General features: G+C 33.8%; 1 protein-coding gene across 1 annotated transcript in view; it reads right to left on the bottom strand.

The window, feature by feature from the left end:
- Sec31 (COPII coat complex component secretory 31) overlaps positions 1-12,649 on the bottom strand; it is a 486,555-nt gene that overhangs the window by 436,337 nt on the left and 37,569 nt on the right. The window lies entirely within an intron of this gene.

Genomic DNA, 12,649 nt, shown 5'->3' with positions numbered 1-12,649 from the left:
GACAATCCTCCTGTCTTAAAAACACAAGCATTTAACAGGCACGCACGCACGCACACACACACACACGCGCGCGTGCGCTGTAAAATCGTTGTTTTTATTTCTGCGTAAGCCATCTTCCTCCAGATGTTAAGTTCAATGGAAAATAATAATAACAACAAGAATTACATATTTATATTCCCAAAACCCATTATAAAAACCGTGCTATAAGATATAGAAACCAGAAAAAAATTTTTTTTATCAAGATATCTTGAAAACGTTATGAATTTAATGAGATGATAATTTGAATTCTTCAGTATCACCGCTGTCATCGTAAATTTTAAATTATTGAAATTATTTAATACAATAACAAAACTTATTTCTGCAAAAATGTAGATATTGTAGATGTAATTTTTTTGTTCATGTTTTTATGATAGTCCCACTCATGAAATGTAGACTTATTATATCACATTGGAATCCTCCGCAGGCCGGTGGTCAGATAGTCCTGGAACTTTGCTCTATAGATAAAATGCAATATTTTTTTTTCTAGTCATTTCAGACTTCCAAGAAGCAGGATTATGATCTGACACAAGGAGATTAAATTCATCAACCACCTAAAGACATTCACAATCCACATCTCGGTGGTATTCGAAATCTTTATCCAGTGCGCAGAACGTAGATGCTATTCACTCGGCGAACCAGGTTAGTTTCTATGCAATCTTAACTGATTTCTGCTCCAGGAATGCCTTAATAATATTTGGCAATCAAATACTGAAAACTTCTTATTTAACTGTTAAAATAGAGAGTATGCCCAATCATTTCAATTCTTTTCTGTGTAACGAACAAATCCCTTCTTCTCCCACATCAAAGTATGTTCCAGAATTTAGAAAGAGAATACTTATCAAATGTGGTTTGATAAGTATTCTATTTGTCACATTAGAGAGAAATATGTGATCACGGTGTGATCTTGATTTCGAAATTTAAAAATATGACAAATATAACCAAAGTGATCAGTGGAGAAAAAAGTAAGGTGATGAGGACGAAGAAAGGTTCGTTGGCCTAGAAAATTAATAATGTATTTAAAATAATAAGCACATTAAAAAACAGATTTAGAAAATTAAAGTGGATAAAATCTGTATTCTGTCCGCTGGAAGTTTAAACCATTAAGAGAAAGCGCCTACGAACTTGGGCAGTCATTTCCACAATAGAATCAATGATATCCATAAAGTCTTAGGCATAAATCTTAGCTCTTCCGTTGCTGATGATGCCTTGTCATGAAACCACCTCTTTTCCTTCAGTGGCATTTCATTATCGATCAAGGACATTAATGCTTCTGGATTTCGGCCAAACTCTCACGATCTCTTCAGAGATACTAAAATGTCTTTAAAATAGTCTTAAGTACAAAGTGTAATTAGCCTATTTAATGGAGGTAGTGTGTTAGTGAGAAGTGGGATCATTTATTTACCTGATAAAGGCAAGTCTCGTTTCTTGTGCATTCGACGATGAAATGTTTCTTTTGAATGCAACTACATGGCCTCAAACAATAAATAATGCAGTGCACGTTTGTTTAAAGGTTAGAATCTTCGGACAAAATCGAGGAACAGGGACTTAACTGTTGGGAAATTTGACGTTTTTGTTTACCATATTGCAAAAGTTATTAAACGTTTACAGAGAGGTTTAGAGGAATACTCTTCTGACTAATACATACATGGGCGAATGGATAAGGATTAATGATATCCAAGAATTAAAATCTTAAATAACATATTATATCAGTAACATTTCTAATCTCTCATGTTTAATCTCCATCTTTCTAATCTCCATCTTTTCGTAATGTACGATGTAGGGTAATGCGCCGATTTTGTGAATCAGTCATTGGTTGATCTCTGTAGTTAATTTACATAAGGTCGGTAGTACACCTTGAAGCAACATATACTGAGAATATCATTTAATGGGCATTTTGCAAAATATGTGACGCCTAGATTTGGTCTGTCTCTCCGTATGCAATAATAATTCCACTCTAGCTGGACAGATTTTATTCAAATTTGGTTTTAGGGATTTTTACTCGAGCTGAATCGATTTTAGTTTACATTGGACTTCAAAAGGATCTGAAGTGATAACTTCAATCCGACTTGAAATTTAATGAAGTCTGGTATTGATGACTACTGTAATTTGTCCAGTTATCCAAGATTTAGTTTCAATCGAAAGTAAAGTGGCAAAAAATGTTTCAATTGCTATGATAATAAATGCATCATAATACAAGAATGTTTTATGGAATGTAGTGATCGACACGAATCATTTCAATACTCTTCAGGGCTGCTGAAATAATTTCTTTATATAGGATAGATGATATGAACAGAGTAGAATAACTTTAGATGGAATATGCAGAACTTAATATCCGAAAAGGTTTTTCTAAATACTACATGCTAAATGATGAAATCTAGAAATAGGATATATAATGATGAAAAAGGTAAACAAATCTACATACAACAGGAAAATCAAACACAAACTGTTTGTTTCTTTTATCAATCATTCAGGAGGCAAGAATGTTATCCTGCGTCAACAAAAGAAGCACACAGCACGCATACTCACTCGAATTCTGAAAATAGGCAAAATGTAAAAGGTGCATTGGGGCATGAAGTAAAGCAGTGAAGTAGAACTGAAATTGAATTGGATTTCAACACGCTGTTATCTTCTCTCTCCCTATCCCTACGCAAAGCAAGTTATTGAAAATATCATCTTTAGAGTGGAATAAACAAAATAGTCTTAGAAATAGATGGTCGTCCATTATAAAGAAACCTTGCAACATTGAGATCTTTGCTGTCGATTCACTATGTACATAAAAATAGTGATGTACATAGCGATAATTCGACAATAAATAGTAAGTTATATATGTGAGGAAAATGCTTTTTGATTTACTTTTAATAAATTACATAAATGACAAAAATCAGAATTTACTGAAATTTAAACACTTAAGCATTGCATTACATCAAGAAGTATCTCTATATAAATAAAAATGATTTTGTACACTAAAGAAATGCGGCTTTTAATTTAGAAACAATTCACCTCTTTTCATCTAAATCTTCGTTTCGTTGACAGTTTTATAGTATACAAATTAAAGAACCAGGAACATTTTAAAGGAATTTATTTAAAAAAATAATAAACAAGTAATAATAAAATTTAAAATAATAAAAACAAGCAAACAGGCTTAATATAAAGAAGCAACATTTCAGGATCGCGAGGCCATTGCTAATTTTAAAACAGTTTCCTCAAAGTTAACGCTGTGTCGTATTTTATTTTCTTTAAAACAGACAAACGCTTATATATTCCACTACTATACTCAATTTTTATAGAGTGTTTATGAATATTCCGAAAGGAATGTCTTCGTAAACCTATCCTTGTTCTTACTCAGATGCATTTAATTCTTTGGGCCATGTAAGTTGTTAAGTGAAAACCAAATACATCTGATCTATTTTACGCTTGTGCGTATACCCATGCAGTACTATGCTGGTATTTGAAATCAAATCCGACGGAATAAGTTAGTTAATCCTTATTCCCGTAGTCTAATATGTCTGCATAGTGCATGTGCTCTTGTGGTCGGTTTGTCTGTTATGAAGGATGAAAAACCCGAGCTTCCTAGAAAAAAAGACAATGCCATATCCGTATGAAACTGGCTTCACCTTCTGTTGAAAATACCTGATAAAAGTTCTTCGCATCCTATTTGAACCCAGGTCTTTCCAATCGAAAGGCATCGTCCCTACCGACTGAGCTACGGAGGCTCCACATTAAATGAATAATTAACGATATATCGAAAGGTATCATCTGTAAAACCATTTATGGATTTACGGAAACCGCCAGCACACTGTCATAATGCTGGCTAGTTTTCGTTACAACTTTTTTGTGTTTCTGTTTAGCACATATTTTTAAATTTTATAAATTTTAATTCCATAGCCTTACAAAATTTGTTTCATGTTTTTGTGGTGTTATATCTATCTTTTGATATACTGTTACTTATCTATTTGGTTTCCACTTTCAACATCGTTTTACCAATCTCATATCATTTTAGGGCTCATTTTTAAAACTTTCTTAAATATCACTATCATCTGATCATAATTACAAAAAAATAACTTGTTAACGTAAATCCTATCGACGATGGTTAGAAAAAAGAAAAAAAAAAAGACTCCATTCGTATAAGGCTTCGATTTTATTCATCATCTTAGCTAAATGAAACTGATTTCAGGTTATTCAAATTTACTTAATCTTTGTTTTAGAATCAAATCACGTGTTTGTTCAATATGTTCTTTATTTGAGCTTCTTCCGCCAGAAAATTTAGAGAGAGACATCCAAAGAAATCACCGATTATTTGCCTTTATTGTGTTGAAAGAAACCAGAAAGTCGAAAGGCTAGTGATAGAAACATCAGCTAACATTTCATTCTTTCATTCACTGATTAGAGAAAATCTCTTTGATCCTTTGTCAAACACACACGAGTGATAAAAATTTTTATAAATATTTTTCGTGGCATTATTTCAATAATAAAAGTAAGATAAACTACTGTAAATATTTTTATATTCTTACAGAGTTTGTAAGCCGTAAAATTAAATCAGATGTTAGTAAGAAGAGCCTATGTAGCTCAGACGGTATCGACGATGCCCTGTGGTTTGAAAAGACCTGGGTTCGAATCCCGTGCAGAACTTTTATCGTAAAGAAACTTTATAACTTGTTTATTATTATTAAGAACAGAGATAATAACGTAGGCAGTTTCTATGTGTAAATATATCGCAGTTTGACTGTAATAACAGCTTACGTGGACATGCAGTGAAAGGTTGTGGGTTCTTATTGAGATGCATTTTCTCTGAGAACGAAACAAAAACCTTTAAATTAAGTTTTGTAAAAATCGGTAAGACAGCGGCAAAAGGAAATGAATGAATGCAAATAGTATGTGATGATAGCGCAGTGAAATTACACCACAGAAAGCATTCAAGTGAATTATGAGTCTTTCACAAGGTCAAAACCTATTAACCAATATTTTCTTTAACAAATTTCGAAGTATCTTTCAACTAGATCACTGTGAATCAGATTATTATTTAAAAAAAAAGAAAAAACTTTGTATACAAGTAACTTCAGTATTAATGTTCAGGGCTTCAGTTTCGATATATTGTAATCATTTACCATATCATAATAGTAGAAATTTCTCAAAATATTCTAAACTATCAGCTAATAAAATACAAGTAATATCTGGTAGCAATTGCAGAAACTTTAGATAGACTTTAAGAATTTATTCTGTTAAATAAGAAAACTAGATTACTACAAAAGCATTGTGGCGTTCTGTAAACGGTGAGAGATTTTATTCGAAACAAAATAAATGAATAGATAAAATGATTTAATCAGACATAAAAATATAGATTTGGTACCCACATACATTTCTGATGCTTGAAGCTTATATATTAAGCATCTCTAGCATACCGTGATCCTGAATCCAAGGCATGTTTGTGGTAGTTTGAAAGTTCTATTTGATTTATGTAATTCTGACATGACACATAATTCGGACATTAAGAAACCTTTTAAATTAACAGCAAAAAAAGCAGAGTTTATTAGGTAATGAAACTATCCCGCATCTCCAACAAGAGACTGTTAAATGACTCATTAAATTTTCGTTTATACTAAAAGACAATTTTTTCGTTTTCATATTTTTCTTTTACAATTTTCATCATCTATAGCTATTTGATTCATCAATTTCCTTGTTTAGTAGTTTTATTTATACTTCATTATCAATACTATTTTCTTACCGCATGTTCTTGTCTCAATGAAATCTGGCTCCAAATAATTTATCACTCCCATCTTCTAAAAATATATAACCAGGTATGTCTTTTAAATTTGGTCTCTGGTTGGAGATATGAGGTAGTTCCCTTATGTAATAAACTTTGATATTTATTATTATTATTATTATTATTATTATTATTATTATTATTATTATTATTATTATTATTATTATTATTATTATATGATATCAGAAGCGACATGAAACCTAGCTTTTCAGAAAATATTTATACTTTAATTAACGAATTTTCAATTTATGATCGACTTCAGAAACATACTAGTGATCTTGCTTAACTTTTCGTGATTAATGACCTAATTTGTGCATCGCTTAATATTTATGTCTTGTACGTTTTTACAAGTCGGGCATATCGTACAGTGGCATTCTTCTGTTCCGAAATGAATAAGACCTTTTGCGACAAAAAACCATTGTTCCTCTTCATGACTAATCAAACTAACTGAAATGCCTCGAGATGTTGAAAACCTTTGTGATCAAATAAACATAATACAATATTTTAACAAGAAAAACTTATCATGCTTTAACATGTTTCCATGAAAGACAATTTTTACAAAGACAGCTATTGTGGAACGACTTGAGGCATGTAAGGAAGGAAAGAACTGGTTTTATGGTCACTGATGCCAGAACTTGACAAGTAAAGCATCTGTGAGAATTATGTACATATCAATAAAAAAATCCAACGCTCTTAAGGTGTTCTTGGTTCATAAGTAATGCCTACGTACTGCAACGGTAATTCAAGACGGTCGTCCACTTGCTGAATAAAATTTTCATTACCACTACAATTCTCCGTACATCATCGATATTCGGATATCGTATACCACGATATCCGATAGGTTACATAGTTTTCACTGTTGTCTGATCGAAGAAAAATGAATCAAAACAAGACGGAATCAGCAATAATCCGACATAAAACTATATGTTTGATTCAATTTAATGACAGGCCTGATCTCACCAGAGAACAAAAATCGGCCACCTTAGTCCAGCATGCATTTGCAACAAATTCTACATGCTAGTCTGGATCATGCTAATCTGGATAATTCGATCAATCTGTAATAATCGAGAATAAACAATTTCTTAATATCATTGTTTCGTTCTTAGATTCGCTGGCACATCGCAAGCTTCTTTAGTGATTGCTCAAATGTTTTCTGCTAGCACCCTTGCAACATTCTCCTCACTCCTCGCTGTATCTTCCACTGCAGCATTTTAACACATTTTCTACTGCTATTTCCGCATCGAATGTCTTGAAAATATCTGACGGTGCATGAGATTTTTCTTCCTTTTCACTACGCTGCATTTCCATTAAGTCTTCGAATTTGATGGCATCATTTTAACACGTTTACTCTGCTCAAGAGGCAATTTATTTGATTCAAATTTTGTTCGTAAATTAATACGTGGACCGTTACTAAAAGACGATATGCCCTATCACTGGGCTTTCAAAATGCAACAAGCTCCAATAATTTCAATAAATGTCGATAAATCTTCCATTAAGAGAATCCATGAAAATGCATTTTGATTTTCCTGGAATATCCTCTGTGATCCTCCAAAACAGTTCAATTAAAGGATTTTTGTAGTTTAAGGAGGGTATGCAGCGAATTCACTAATCATAACTTTCGAGTACTTTGTTAAGTCATCTGTTAACTCATCATGCGACATATTTTGAATCGGCGAAGAAAGAAACTTAATCAAGTCATCTAAACGTGCTACCTGTAAATGTTGCTATTGTTAGCAAGAATAAAGCACATTACGCATGCACAGTTATTAAAGGAGACGTTGCTCAGAGTAATTATTAACAAAACGTTTCCTTTGAACCGTATAACATTCTAGCAGAAGCTTACGAAGTTCGTGCGACTTTGTGCCTGCATGCACAACGTTGTTAACCTCAGTACATGATGGATTAAACTCGTAGTTATCAGTTAATCGTGCTCTTATTCTTCTTTACCTCTTCGGCTTCTTGTCTAAGAGACAGTAGCTTTTCTCCCAGTTGGCTAAAGGAGCCCTTCGCTAACGATGAGAGATGTCTTCTCGTTGACAGACTCTACTGATTAATGACGCAAGCATTCGAAGAGATGGCGGAATGGCAGCTGGCGTTAGTATATGATGTGTAACCACTGCCCACATCTTCAAAACAGTTTTGAAAGGGGAGAAAGAAAAATTATGCGAAATTAAAGGAAAATCATTTTGAGAAACCTATCATATACAAGGTTAAAGCTTCACTACATGTTCAAAATACGAAAAACGCTGATAAAAAGACACAAAAAAGTCATTTTTGAGGAGGTGAGGATCATTTATCGTCTTTTTGCTTTTTTATTACTATAGGCAGCGGTGTAAGCTAGAGCTTTAGTCGCCCGGGGCGATCCCTGAGTTTGCTGCCCCTCTCAATACACACCAAAAACACTACAAAAAGTCAAAACGACGTATAGGGAAATAAATTAACACACTATGTTTATTTTTGAAGTAAAACTTTAATTTCAACATTTTGAAATGTTATTTTTCTTGCTTTTCTATTAGCAAAATCGTCGATGACATTGGCGAATGTCTGTAAGTAATTCTTAATCAATTTTATTTAGAAAAACTCCTCTCAGAACTAGCAACACTTACAGCAATTGTGAGGAAAATTCGCAGTAGTATTACAATATTTGGAAATGACTTCTCGAGACTGTATTTTAGAATTAACTGCAATAGTCCAAAAAGCTTCAAAGTGCCCAGGGCGAACCCCCCCCCATAGCTATGCCTCTGACTATAGGATTAGGATTAAGTTGTTTAGTATGTTTACAAAACAAAAAAAAAAAACTTGCAACTGTGACCTTAGAGCTACGTAGATACCAAGATATTTACTACCGATTCCACCCATTGTGTGTGTGTGTGTGTGTGTGTGTGTGTGTGTGTGTGTGTGTGTGTGTGTGTGTGTGTGTGTGTGTGTGTGTGTGTGTGTGTGTGTGTGTGTGTGTGTGTGTGTGTGTGTGTGTGTGTGTGTGTTTCTCTCTCTCTCTCTCTCTCTCTCTTCCGGGTCCCCATATGTGAATGCTCACTTTGACCTCGCGAAGGAAGATCGACACGTCAGATGCTACAAGGATATCGCCGTTCAGTTGACATAATTCATTTGTAATACAAGAAGTTCTAATTTCAAAATGGGGAACAAAAAATAGAGTCGATATGTAAAAATAAAATAACTCAGAGAATGTTTATTACCATCAGATGTTATGTTACTAATAGTATATTTCTCGCGATTCTGTAAACATTATTTAAGATTAATCTGTTGGAACAAATCTCTCTCTCTCTCTCTCTCTCTCTCTCTTCTTGCGCGCTTTTTTCATGATATGCCGTGAGGGTTAGTAGGATTATTAATTCATTTAAATTCAGAGCATTTAACGCTATGCTGATGAAATAGATCATTACTTTTTTTTAAATTCAGTGACCTCTTATACATGATCCATTCTTCGGGAAGCTTCTCGCCTCTCTTGTTTTCTTTCTTGTTTACTCTTTTTTGTGTTAAGTAAAATAAAACAAAATAAATTTTACAATTCGATTTTATGTAACTATATTTGTAAATAAAACACAAAGTTTGCTCAAATGGGTGTGCCATTGAGCACAAAACCAGACAACACAAACTGAAAAATAAAATTAATAAAAAGAATAATTAAATAATTATAAAACATTGTTTGTCCAATATTCCGTTTACTGATCTGATCTATTATTAACTAAGAATGACAAAAGCCGAACCTTTCAAGAAAACAATTATTCGTACTCTCCCCTCCTGAACAAAACATCCGCAACAATTAATCAAGTACAAAGAAATACGCAAATGACAGATATTTTGTTGCGTTCAAATGACTCTTAATTATCATTTTAAATAAATAAGTATGGAGTTTCATGAAAAGCTATTAGAAATCCTCAAGTAGGAGAATAAGTGGAGTTTATCTAAACTCCCCTTCACGAAGGATTGATCCAGAAAGCAGTCAAGTATATGATTAGGACTCTTGATAATATAAAAGACCCTAAGTTATTACAAGATCATATGAAAGAATTTCTTTAAATAAAAAAGAACGCTATGGACTATCAGAAACTATGATATCTTGTTCCATTAAGCTACCCCTCATAGCAAAAATAAGATGGCAGTGATTTCAGTAACCAACGCTGGAAGAGTTCTTGTCTTTCCCTATCGATTTACTTCGAAACTCACTCTCAAAAAATTACTGTCGTGCTTTCTTGAAACAGCAGATGCTTTTTTGCTTAACGCCCATTCCGAAGGAAGTGTTCTCTTCCGTCCATCCCGAAGGAAGTGTTCTCAATTTTCTTTCATTACCTCTAATAATTTAATTTATTAGAATATTAAGTTGCTTTTATCACTAATTGCACTTCCTTCTACCCTCACTTCCTGTAACATAACGCCATTTTCATAATCCATCATTGTCTTTAAATGCGCGTTTCGTTTCGATAAAACTACGTAAAGCTGTCAATTCCTGCACTTACTGTGTGAATAGGTTGACAAGTTGCATTTAAGAACCCGTAGGGTGGATAATCCGCTCTCCTCGCTTGGTGACGCAGAAGCTCAAAAACAGCTGATACTTCGCTCTTCAAGACTTCCTGTACTGTGGTGTTTGCGGAGCTAAACACTTCAGGGGTGGGCTGATGAGGGAGAGACATTGGAGATGTCCATTATGCCGAGGGTAATAAATCAACGGTCCTGACTTTGGTGTACAGAGGAAACACATCTGTCTGGCCGCACGCTAATGGCGAGACAAAAAAAAAAAAAAAAAGCCTCTCCCACATTCTAGATGGCTCTATAAAGAGTGACCAGGATACGGGAGATCCCCAACTATATAATTGGATAATTTATAATACTTTGGTATACACACCAATATTTCTACAGTCTTGTTAAACCTTTAACGTATTTGAAAATTGTTGCTGAAAACTTATTCAAAATAAAAATGGTTTGGGAATTTAAATGCGACTGGCTTTTTTCTATAACGGCTAAGTTTCAAATTGCATACATAAAGGAGCGGTCTTCAAATAAAAAAGGAACACTTCAATGTGTGTTGAAAATTTAGACATCATGTAGTGCGGACTTCAAAGTCTAAGATTAATAACACGTTCTAAATCTCTCTCTTTCACTTTCTCAACACCACACCAAATAGCTTACAACCATAGCAAACATAGTCACTCACGATGCACGACGCACGCACACGCACACTCACATACACAAAATCTGCGAATAATAATAAAGCAAGTTTTGAAAATAAATTTCTCTATTCAAAATAGATAGTAGCCATCATTATTCAATTTCAATCCAAAGTAGTTCTAATCCGAGTTCCAGGCACATCAACTCGAGTCGTGTGAAAGAAATTGTGATTTCTTTCAGAGAATAAAATCGAATATAATTTTTTTTTCACAAGCAAAGCCAGATGTACGAGAAATTTCTAGATAAACGACTGTATTCCCAATTCTTTTCGTTACAAGTGGATGCTGCCAGTTTGCCACCTGATTCAAAGTAACTGAGGGAATTAAAATTGCAGAAGCAAACAAAGTCAAAGAATAGTGTATATCCCAACTGACCAGACTTCGCTCAGCAACCAATTAAATATACAGCTAGAATAACTACTAAAGAGTAGCAATTTTGCTGCATAGATTTTTCGTTAGCCTTTGGACCGCTTTATGCTTTCAACCCAGTCCCCTACTGACTCTCTAGATCTGTAAATCTTTCAGAGTGAATCAATTCAACCTCTGGTAGAAAGAGATGAGCACTGAGACGCAGTATGTCCCAATTCCAAATATATAACACAAACTTCGAAGATCCGAAATGGAGTGTGTGTCACGTGGCAAATTACCTCACACGCTGAGATACGGAGAGAAATTTAAAAGAAGCAACAAAAAGGGTGGAAACCAAAAGAAGCAGAGGATAAATAAGATGCAAAAAAACTGAAAGAGAACAAAACAAACAATACAACAACAACAAAAAAAGTTATCTTCAACAACCAAAGCTCTGTGACAGGAATCACGATGCGATATGATAAAATCTTGCCGATAGTGTGTAAAAAAGGAGCGATATAAAATCAGCAGGATAAACAGAAAACATAAAAAGGAGATAAGTACATGACAAATTTGGAATGAAAGGAGAGGGGAGAAAGAGTACACATCCTTTGAATATTATGGGGTAGTATATCTAACAAAAGGTTTCATAACATATATGGCATTTAAAAAAAATATAAAATATAAAAAAAAACTTCAGTTTATTTTATATATCCATATTTTCAAAATCTCGGCGAAACATAAAATTATTATTTTTTCAGTTAAATGTTTGGAGAAATTTCCAAATTTCCCAAAAATTTAAAACGCAAGCTTCGGACATAATCGAATGCATGTAAAGTTCGGCAATGAATTCTCATTATAAGATGAGAATTCGTTGGCTAAATCTATGCATTCGTCTTATATATCCTATGTTAAAAAAAAGGGAGGAAAAGAAAAGAAAAGAAAAGAAAAAAAAAATTGTTGTTAAACGAAAATTTTTCTCTCCTTTTGTTTAGAATTCATCAGAAGAATTTGCTTTTGCTCATTGTTTTTAATTCCCGTATGATCTATTTCTAAACGATAAGAGCATGATTCAGCTGCGAATCAGACGCAGGAGAGCTAAACGAATTGCTTCCTTGAGTCCTAAATACAGTCTGCTTACCACTTCAGCAATATGACAATATTTTCCTCCAAGAAGACTAAATGGACTAAATCTTGTGATCCGCATAACATTTCTTTCCCCTCACCCATCCTACTCTGGGTCGGAAAGATCGATACGCATCCGGGCACCCAAAGTATCAAACGCACGCAGCGGCAGCGCAAGGCGTCAGTACCA

The sequence above is a fragment of the Typopeltis vanoorti genome, chromosome 14, assembly GCF_054136105.1.
Source record: "Typopeltis vanoorti isolate ZY-2024b chromosome 14, IOZ_Tvanoo_1.0, whole genome shotgun sequence".
Classification (NCBI taxonomy): Eukaryota; Metazoa; Arthropoda; class Arachnida; order Uropygi; family Thelyphonidae; genus Typopeltis; species Typopeltis vanoorti.
This window is presented reverse-complemented; position numbering and strand designations above follow the sequence as displayed.